Genomic DNA, 11,206 nt, shown 5'->3' on the forward strand with positions numbered 1-11,206 from the left:
GGTATTCTTTTTCATTTTTGTTATTATTATTATTATTATTATTTTTTGCCAAATATTTTCTGGCAAATGTCCAGCTTAAAACATTGGTTATGTTAATAACATTTACATATAAGTTGTATATATTGCATCATAGTTGAAGCAGGGGGACAATTAGATTATATCTACGATTTTTTTGTTCTTCTCTAGTTGGTAGTAGTAACTTTTTAGTTTTAAACGTGTTATTTAATAATTTTCAGTACCCAATAATATATTGAAAATGTGTAAAAACAACAACTATTTCAACATAGGTAAATTTATGGACACCAAAATTAATTTTATACAATAATATGTTGTAGTTTTCTAGTAAATAAGAAGTTTAGATGCTACTGTCTTAAGCAAAGAAATACCAAAAATATAATCATAAACATAGTCCAGTCTAACTAGATGACAAAAATGCAAAAACATACTAAGATCTTCTTATGAGTTTGAAAATATAAAAAACATAAACCTAAATAAAAGAGTTTGTACAAGCAAAAGAATTGATTCATAATGAAGCTTAATTAGGTCTGACTGAGGTGTAGGTCAAATGACGGGAGATTGTAAGTACATGGGAGTGGTTTGGTCAGTGCATTGATATATATGTCGAGTTTCTTCTTTTTTTTCTATCAATGAATTGGCGATTTGGCGTGTTATACGCATATACTCTTGACACCATCAAGAGAGGCTTTTATGGACTTTGCGTGTGTCCTCGTGATGACCGATGTCCTTTTTTCTCTTTGCATATTATTGTCTATCTATTGTAACCAAAACATCAAGCAATTGGTTAGCAACTAAATAGATTGTAAGTACCATAGATGTTTTTGCTTGTGTATATATATCTCTGTAAGGACCCCTCCCTTTTTAATAACCAATGTGTTTCCAAGCTCATGCAACATGATTGACCCACTAACCTTTATTTACATTGTAAAAAAAAAAAAGAAAAAAAAAGAAATAGAGTTAGTTATTAACATGTATGGCAGATTACAGTGTGTATAAATAGTTTACTTCTTCCTACTAAACTAGTGCTTTTATCGATCGTTGTATATGCAGGTGCATGTTCCTGTGGGAGGTTTCACATCTTTAGAGTTGTTGAGTTATTATTAGTTAGAGAATATACGCAAAATGGTTTACTAATATGTAGTACTATAATAGTAGCTTTTCCTTCTAAAAGCTATAATTAAATTTCTCATATACTTTTCTTTTATCTATTGAATGGATTACGTTGTTTTCTACATTATCAGACTCGTCCAGATAAGCACGTTCCTAGAATAATACAATCATTTTTTAACTACCCGTCTAGATTATAAAATAGTTATAAGTATTCATACCTTTTCAGAATCCTCATCCTTTTGCTTTTGCCTCTTTTACCTCTCATTTTCAAGAGGTTGGTCTGCTTTGTCACTTTGGCATTTAGTCTAATCATTTGGTAAGAGAGATTTTCTTTGTGTGCTTGGTTATCATCATTTTTGTCATCTTTCCAGAATCGTAATTGTTGGTCATTTGTTTCTCCATCATTAATTTCTTTTTCTTTTTCATTTTCTTCTTCTAATTCATCCAACTCCCTAATGAAGTCAGTCGTCTTCTATTTGATTCAAAATATAGAGAATTTCAGGCAACAACATGAAGAAACTCTATGAGGAGACAACTTTCAGCAGAAGCAAAATCGTCTCAAATCCATTTTTCATTGAATGTAAGTTTTACAGTAAATCAAGAATAAGATATGCATTTACATAAATTATAGCATGCATTAATAAAGGAAAACTTAGGGTTTCAGAAACCCTTACCTTTGAAGACTATTCTTCAAGAATTCCCTCGAAAAAATCACAAACGGTTCTCCTTCTCCAAAAGGGATACCACCAAACGTAGCCTCTTGTATTATCCTTAGGGATTGAGAATGACAGGAGGTATGGGCTCTGCCTTAGGGTTTTGGAAGAAGGAAGAAGATGGAGAGGAGGAGAGGGAGGAGAAGAACTTTTCTTCTCTTTTCGTTTTTTTTTTCCAGAGAGAACTATTCTCTTAGTGTTTCATGGAGGAAGATCAATTGAGCACTATCCCTCTCTCTGACCCCTCCCATCACGTATTGGGCTGAGAGAAATTAGGGAGAGAGAGTTATAACTCTCTCACTTTAATTAATTAATATTAATTTAATAAAATTAAATTAATAATAATTATACATATAATAAAAACCTTATTATTAATTTCGTATAAATCACATTTATAGTAAACTCATATAATAAAAACCTTATTATTAATTTCGTATAAATCACATTTATAGTAAACTCACTTATATGAATCTCATTCATATAATTGATATTTGGATCATATCCAAATATTTAATTTCTCTCAACTAATTAAATTTATATTATGGTATTTTATATAATCATATTTATATTAAATTTAATTACATGAATCTCATTCATATAATAATTTGAATCATATTTCAAATTCTTCTCATATTACTTTATATTATAATGTATCAAATACATTATATTAATTATATCACATATATAATTAATTTAATTAATTATATCATATATAATTAATTCCCTCAATTAATTTTAACACTTCAAATTAATCCATAAATAATTCTCAATTAAATTCCTATTGAGCTATAGAGGGAATCTTATGGACCTGTAGATTGAAGCTCTAGTGATACTTGGATAATTAATTAAACTCTTTAGTTAAATTACCTAACATCCGTTAACTTCCGGTCATTCCACTAAAGACCGACAGCTGCACTCTTTGCACTATAGATAAATTCTGTGTCCATTGGATATAACCAATCAATAGTGCGATGACACTTCACAAATTGCTTGTAAGTACAACTTGGCCAAAATTATCATTTTGCCCCTATAGTTACATCTAACTCCTTAAGTACCAATGATCCCTCTAATGAACAATAATTCATAGTCCAACTATGACCAAGTCCCTCTCGAGCCAGAAGAGGGTGTGGCCACTATGTTTAAGCCCCAGATTCAGCCATTAAGGGGGCAATTTATCTACTTGCCCCTGTGTTCGTTAGCTATCGTGATTTGCTCTAGGAGTGTATTGTGTAAAATAAATTGGAGAGATAAGTTCTAAGTATAAGTGATGCGTTTATGCTTTGATGCGTTTAAGTAAATATAATGCATTGGGGTGTCAGATATTTGCAGCAGAACGCACACAACTTCTTCTAATGACGTTCAAGTTTTCCTAAACTAGACCCAAGTATAAATCTAATTTAGGTTCCTGATAAGTCTAGGGTCGAACTCAGGGATTCGGTTAACCAAACGCAAACCTTGCGTTGTATCTACTGTAGAGGTTTTCCTAAATAAATGTGAGAAAATGTGTTATTTACACTAAATTGTTGTGCCTGTGCAAGAGATGCAAAAGAGTTGAGTGGTAAATGATGGATCATGCGAAAATGGAATTTAAGGTAAGTGGACGCGTCGATCTAAGAAGAGCGTACATAACTAGGATGTGATATGGATGAAATTGAGTGATTTGCTTATCTTTTGTTTATGCGTCAGACTTCATTCAACGTTTCTCAATGTGAATGACATACAAAGCCTATCTCTAGGATGCATGCGTCTAACACAAAATGCAATAGACACCAGTAAGTCTATCTCTAACTGTACTAGGCGTCCTACTTAATGCAGTTTAGTTATTCTTTTGAACAATCTAAGTTAAAAGATGTTGTTACCAATTTGTCAAGTTGGCTTGAGCTTTAAAATAAAATTGTGCATAAAGTATTAATGCATTCAACATAAACAAGAAATAAACAATGACAAGTATGATGGATCAAACATATGAATTTTATAAAGAAACAGAGAGTCTTTACAAAAGCAATATTTAATCAAATGGAATGAAGTGATAGATGAGAAGAAGGAAACTGAGTCAAGCCAAAGAATACAATCTCTTGTATTTCTTTGGCTCAATCTCGTTGTGTACAATCACTTGTTTAGGAATTGGATGGAGTATCTTTCTCAAGAGTAGCTTCCTCCACTCCCTGACTGGCGGTGGTGGCGATTCTCAACCCTTCTGATCGTCTAGCACCACAGCACAGCTTCTACAGAACTAAAACTATGACTACAATATACAGAGAGTAGGGATCTTGATAATTTTTCGAACTCCTTAACTCTGGAGGGACTTCATCTATTTTAGGCGTTGGTCACATCCACTTGGTGAATGGGCAGCATTAAAGTCCATATCCTGGTCAACATTAAAGTCGATGCCTTAATTAGCCGCCTGACTCTCAGAAGCTTTTTAGACGTTGCATGCTGCGTGGAAGTTTTTCAGACGCCGCCTGCTGCAGGTGCTCATACTTGCAAGTGGTGATGTGACACAATCAGCCTGGAGCAATGAATCTTCTCTGCATTGAACTTCCTTTGATGTATGGTTCATGCGTTAGAGCTTTTCCTGCAGCACTTGTCTAATGCGTTAGTGTTAATCCTTGCGTTGAAATCCTGCAATACAATGCGTTAGTGCCGCGATATTTGGTGATAAAACTTCTTTTGCATGAGTTTGCTAATGTTTGAATAAATCCATGTATTTCTTCTAAAAATGAGGAGAAACTATCATTAAAAACCTTAGTTGTTCCAACTTAAGAGCAAAAATAACTTGTATTTCTACAAGTTATCACCCTGCATCGGGGAAGAAGTGAATTTCGTCTCGTATAGTTGTGTTTCCAACTCCCCAGTCAGACGAATCCTCAAAATGGTAGGCCTATTGAGTTGGCAATATGACCACTCTCACCCATACAAATCAAATGACCGCCTTCATGAGCAAGAGTTCACAACTCACTCAAGATTTAGGTCATGTCACCTATAGTCATCCTAGTGAAATGTAAGTCTCTACTATTAACGGCGTTATATAAAGAGACTAATCATTTCGTGGTCCGATCTTATACAAACTCTTTGTATAGGATACCCCTGCTCACATATCTCTACATGAATGATCCGGATCAGATCATTTGTAGCACTGTATAACACTTGTAACACCTACAAAGCTGGTCGTATCTGTAGTATCACCAGGATAAGGTACCCAACCTTATCCATCTACTATAAACTGTTTAGATTATTATTTAAACAAGATCCACTTATATGTCTCTATATAATTGTTTAAATTACATAAAATAACCTAGAATCTTAGTTTATTGGATTGAGTATATGCTTATAAAATAACACTTATTTTATTAACAACAATATGTTTATACAAAGTTTACAAACTACAAGATTACAAGGAGATTTAGGACACCAATCCTAACAATCTCCCACTTGTCCTAAAGCTTAGGGAGCCTAATGTACAATACAAATTAAGTACAAAATCACAATAAACTAGGGCATACACTATACCCAGTAACATATCTCTCACTTGCCTTAGACAATATATCGCATATCCCGTAGACCCAGACTTTCTAGATGACCCTCGAACACTTTAGCCATGAGAGAATTTGTAAACGGATCAACAACATTGTACTTCGAAGAAATCTTCATGACAGTCACATCACCTTGATGCATAATCTCTCGAATCAAATGATATTTTCGCTCTATATGCTTGCCTCTTCAGTGACTTCTAGGTTCCTTAGAATTTACCACAACACCACTTTTATCACAATAAAGTGTGAAGGGCAAAGACATATTTAAAAAAAATTCCAAATCAGTAAGGAACTTATTAAGTCATGCAACCTCTTTAGCAGCTTCACAAGCAATTACATATTCGGCTTCCATAATGGAGTCTACGGTGCATCCTTGCTTGATGTTTCGCCATACTATAGCTCCTCCATTCAGAGTAACACTGACCCTAATATGGATTTTCGAGAATGCCGATCAATCTGAAAGTCAGAGTTTGTGTATCCTGTAAGGATCAAATCCTTATCTCCATACACGAGCATATAGTCCCTCGTTCTCCGAAGATACTTGAGGATCGTTTTGACTGCCGTCCAGTGATCTAATCCTAGATTGGATTGATATCGACTGGCAATCCCTACTATAGCAAATGTCAGTTCTAGTACATAACATTGCATACATAAGGCTGCCAACAACCGATGCATAAGGAATTCTTCTCATTTCCCCACTGAGGAGTTTTAGGACATTGTTTCTTAGACAATACAATTTCATGCCTGAAAGGTAATAAAACCCTTCTTGGAATTGTGCATCGAATATCTGACAAGTATCTTGTCAATATACGATGCCTGAAACAAGGCCAACCTTTTGTTCTTACGATCCTTTATAATCTGGATCCCTAGAACAAACTGCGCCTCTCCCAAATCTTCCATTTGGAATTGGACGGCTAGCCATTTCTTTACATCAGTCCAAAAACCTACATCATTTCCAATGAGTAAGATATCATCCACATACATTATGAGGAAAGCTATTAAGCTATTGATGATTTTCTTGTAAACACAAGGCTTATCAACATTCTAATTAAAGCTAGAAGATTTGATCGTAGCATCAAATCTTATATTCCAAGATCGAGATGCTTGTTTCAGTCCATAAATGGACTGATTAAGCTTGCAAATCTTTTGCTCTTGTTATTATTCAATGAATCCTTCTGGTTGATTCATGTAGATGGTCTCTTCAAGATTACCATTCAAAAAAGTAGTCTTGACGTCCATTTACCATATTTCATAGTCATAATATGTGGTTATGGGCAAGAGAATCCTAATAGACTTTAATATGACAACAGGTGAGGAAGTTTCTTCATAATCCACTCCCTCAACCTAGGTATAACCCTTTGCCACAAGTCTAGCTTTAAAGGTCTGTACCTTTTCATCTACACCTCTTTTCTTCTTATAGGTCCATTTACAACCTATAGCTTTTACCCCATCAGGTTAATCTATAAGCTCCCAGACATAATTGAAGTACATGAACTCCATTTCTTGATTCATGGCTTTAATTCATTCAATCGATGCTCGATAGCAATTACTTAATGCATGCCTTATGCTTACTTGATGCTCAGTCACCCCTCTTCACGACCAACACTTAGCCATGTGTAAGGCTAGAATAATAAGCATCCGAGAGCTGAGTTCCCAAGCTTAAACATTTTTCCTTCTTCAAACTTATCTTTTACCTCAAAACGCACAATTCCAACCTAAATTAAATATTTAACCCCATCACTTTGCTTAACTCAAACAATAAACTTAAAAAGGGAAAGTAAGGTGCGGGTTTTACAACTTACTACCCCTTAAAAGAACTTTCGTCCTCGAAATTTACCTATAAAAATCACTAGTCTTTAGCGGAGTCACCGACAGTTAATGGAAGTTGGGTAATTTAATTAAAAGAGTTTAATTAATTATCCAAATACCATTGGAGCTTCAATCTATAGGTCCATAAGGTCCCATCGGTAGCTTAACTAGGATAATTAAGAATCAAATTAATTTTAGGTTAATTTGAATTATTCAAATTAATTGAGGAAATTAATTATATCATATATAATTAATTTAAATTTATTATATGTGATATAATTAATATAATATATTTGATATATTATAATATAAATTTTATTTTAAGAGGAAATAAATATTTGAATATGATTCAAATATTAATTATATGGATTAGATTCATATAATTAAATTTAATATAAATTTGATCTATATTAAATACCATAAATTATTGAGAGAATTTCAAACCATAGGTTATATTGTATTTGATAGAATATAAACTATAGGTTATATTAGATATAACATAAGTTTGATATATGTTATACATGTAATAAATTAATTATTGTATATATTTATATATATGTATTAATTAATTTAATTAGTTTTTAAATTTGATTTTTAAACTAATTAAAGAGGGAGTTTTTAACTCCCTTTTCCCCATTTTTCTCTTGATGATGTTAAGTGTGAGTGGGGCAGTTAACAGATCTTCTTCTTCCCTAAAAACCACAGAAGGTCTGTGAGATTTTTTTGTTTAATGATTCTGCTTCTCCCAAGAAGTTTCTCTACAGAAAAAATAGTCTCTCATTCTCTTCCCAAAAATTAACACAGAGCCCATAAAACTCTTGTGATTCTCGATCAAAAGAGAATACCAAGGTTACTTGTGGTGGTGTCCAAATCTTTTTTTGGGTATTTGGCGTGTTGTTGGTTTTGTTCATTGAGACCGTGATTTGAGAAGGATTGTAGAACATTTGAAGAGGATCGTGAAGATTTCATTGTCTTCAAAGGTTAGTATGACTAAACCTTATTATTCTCCTCTTCTCCTTTGTTAAGTATGCTATAAATTTGTATAGAATGCATAATAGGTTTCTGAATTTTATTTATTCTATGTAAATTTGAATTTGGAAAATGATCTTTCTTCCATCTAGGGTTTTCATAAACTTCAAAACGAAGGTTTTCGGTTCAAGTTGGAAACAAAATGCAACAAAAAGGATGTTTTTGGACAGTACCGTCGCGACGCTGCGAGGCCAGGTGAGACGGACAACATCCATAACATTGCAACGCTACCCCCAAACATTGCAAAGCTCTGAACTTCACAAGCGCACGCGAGGAGTCCGACGGTCGTGAGTTCGAGCCCCCTCTCCAGTGTTTGCAACATATTTCCTTGTTTTATGTAATTTTATTTTATTTTATTTTTATTAATTGAATTAATATAAATTAGTTATATTAATTCAATTAAATTTTTAGGATGCCAAAATTTAGTTCAATATTTGTTGTTTAATTTATTAATTGATGAATTTATATTGCATAATGTACGTCATATAGATTTAAAATCCCACCTTGGAATAAACATGTTCATGCATCATATTTAATATAAGGGTTATATTATTTATAATTGCATGATTTTATTACCATGTTTATGCATCATAATATACGTGTTATATTATTTTGATGTATGTTTAATCAAGCATGTTTATGCATCATATAATGTTATAAATATTACAATTTATGGTGGAATGATGGATATGTATGTTTAATTTTCATGGATGAATATAAGTGTTATATTTTTCAATGAAAATGAGCTTTGCATCGAGCATGACACTATTTAGATGAATATAATTGTTATATTCGATCAACGTCATTAGATGCAAATTATAGGTTTTAATATGACATTAAAATATTATAGTTATATGTCTAATGGAATAGATTAAAATCTATAATAAAAAGTTGCATACAAATATAGGCCAAAATTAATTTTAAATAGTTTAAAATTAATTCACCTAGACTTATGTGGAAAAGCTTTCTAATGAGATTAGAGATAGGTTAATCTTTTAATTTGTTTTAATAGGATTAAAACGAATTCCATAAAAGATTAAATTTATAAAATAATTACCCATAAGGGACTTTTGTCTTAGGAACGTTCTGTCTGGCTGAGGTATTTAAATTGACAAAAAATGGAACATCTCTACCTGATTATCAACTTGCAAGGTGAATTGGACAAATATTTTATAAGCATCCAACAAATGATTGAATTTATTAAAGAGTTTAATAAATGAAATCACATATTGTTAAAATATTCAATATAAATATTATATTGAGAAAATTAACAAGGACTTAGTTAAAATTAATTTGTTGGATTTTTCCTAATTAATAAACCCATTTTTGCAAAACACTTAGTGGGAGGATAAAGGTGTATATGATATGTCGTTTTTCAATCCACGTTCTCCTTAAAAGTTCACAAGGTAAGATTCATGCTCGGTCTCGTGGTGCCTGGGCGTACCCTCCATTAGGAAGGTATTTGCATGGATCAATATCAAGATGAATGGAGAAAGTGTTTACAGTAAGTAGGAGAAGGACATTTGTCAACACATTATGCAATCTCCTTCATTGGTTTGGAATTTCATTTCCATGCTCGGCCACGTGGCGTCCTGGGAGTCCCCCTTAAGAAGGAAGGTGTTTGCATGGAAAAGAGACATAACAAACTCCAGAAATGGATAAGATTGCTATAATCAATTGCACCAATTATGTTCTTCCCGAGTACCGTTTTGCCCCTATAGTTACATCTAACTTCTTAAGTACCATTGATCCCTCTAATGAACAATAAATCATAGTCCAATTATGACCAAACCCTTCTCGGGCTAAAAAAAGGTATTGGCGTCATGTTGTTCAAGTCTTAAAATCACCCTTAAGGGACCAATTTATCTACTTACCCTAACAGTAGGGAAGAAGTGAATTCCTTCTTGTGTAACTGTGTTCACAGCTCCTCAATTAGACGAGTCCTCAAAATGGTAGACATATTGAGTTGGCGAACAAACCACTCTCACCCATGCAAACCAAAGGACCGCATTCATAGGCAGAAGTTCATAACTCACTCAAGATTCAGATCATGTCACCTATGGTCATTCTGGTGAAATGTAAGTCTCTACTATTAACGGTGTTATATAATGAGATTATTCACTTCGTGGTCCGATCTTATATAAACCCTTTTATATAGCACACCCCCACTCACATGTCTCTATATGAATGATCACGATCATATCATTTGTAGAACTTTACAACAATTGTAACATCTACAAAGCACACTGGGATAAGGTACCCAACCTTATCCATCTATTATAGACCGTTCAGTTATCACTTAAACACACTTCACCTATATGTCTCTACTATTTGGATTGGTGTCCTAATTCTCTCGGAGTCTCGTTGTTTTGTAAAGATATACATTGTTTGATGAATAAAATAATTGTTATTTAATTATGGCATTTACTCATATCCAATAAACAAAGCTCCTTGGTTATCTTATTATGAACTTAAGCATGTATAATATGTGAAATACAATGGATCATGCCTTAAGTGATAAACTAAATAGGTCTATAGTATAAAGATTAATGGTGGGATACCTGATCCTTGTTACATATGCATATGGCTCACTTTGTAGAGGTTTGCAAGTGTTATAAATACTACAGATTGGTAGAAACCTGACCATTCATGTGGAGACGTGCGTGCGGAGGTGTCCCTATACAAAGAGGTTTGTATAGGACCTGGAACCGAAGATGTAGACTCTATATATAACACCGTTTATACTTAGAGACTTGCATCTCACCTGAACAACCATAGGTGACACGACCTCACTTCTGAGTGTTTTGGGAACTTCTGCCTTTGAGGGCGGTCCTTTGATTAGTATGGGTGAGAGTGGCTAGATTACCAACTCAACATGCCTACCTTTTTGGGGACTTGTCTGATATGGGAGCTAGAAACTCAATCCACAAGATGAAATTCACTCTTTTCTCGAAGCAGGGATAAATAGAGAGATTGCTCCCTTAAGGGTTGATT

Source organism: Benincasa hispida, chromosome 12, assembly GCF_009727055.1.
Source record: "Benincasa hispida cultivar B227 chromosome 12, ASM972705v1, whole genome shotgun sequence".
In the NCBI taxonomy this organism is placed as follows: Eukaryota; Viridiplantae; Streptophyta; class Magnoliopsida; order Cucurbitales; family Cucurbitaceae; genus Benincasa; species Benincasa hispida.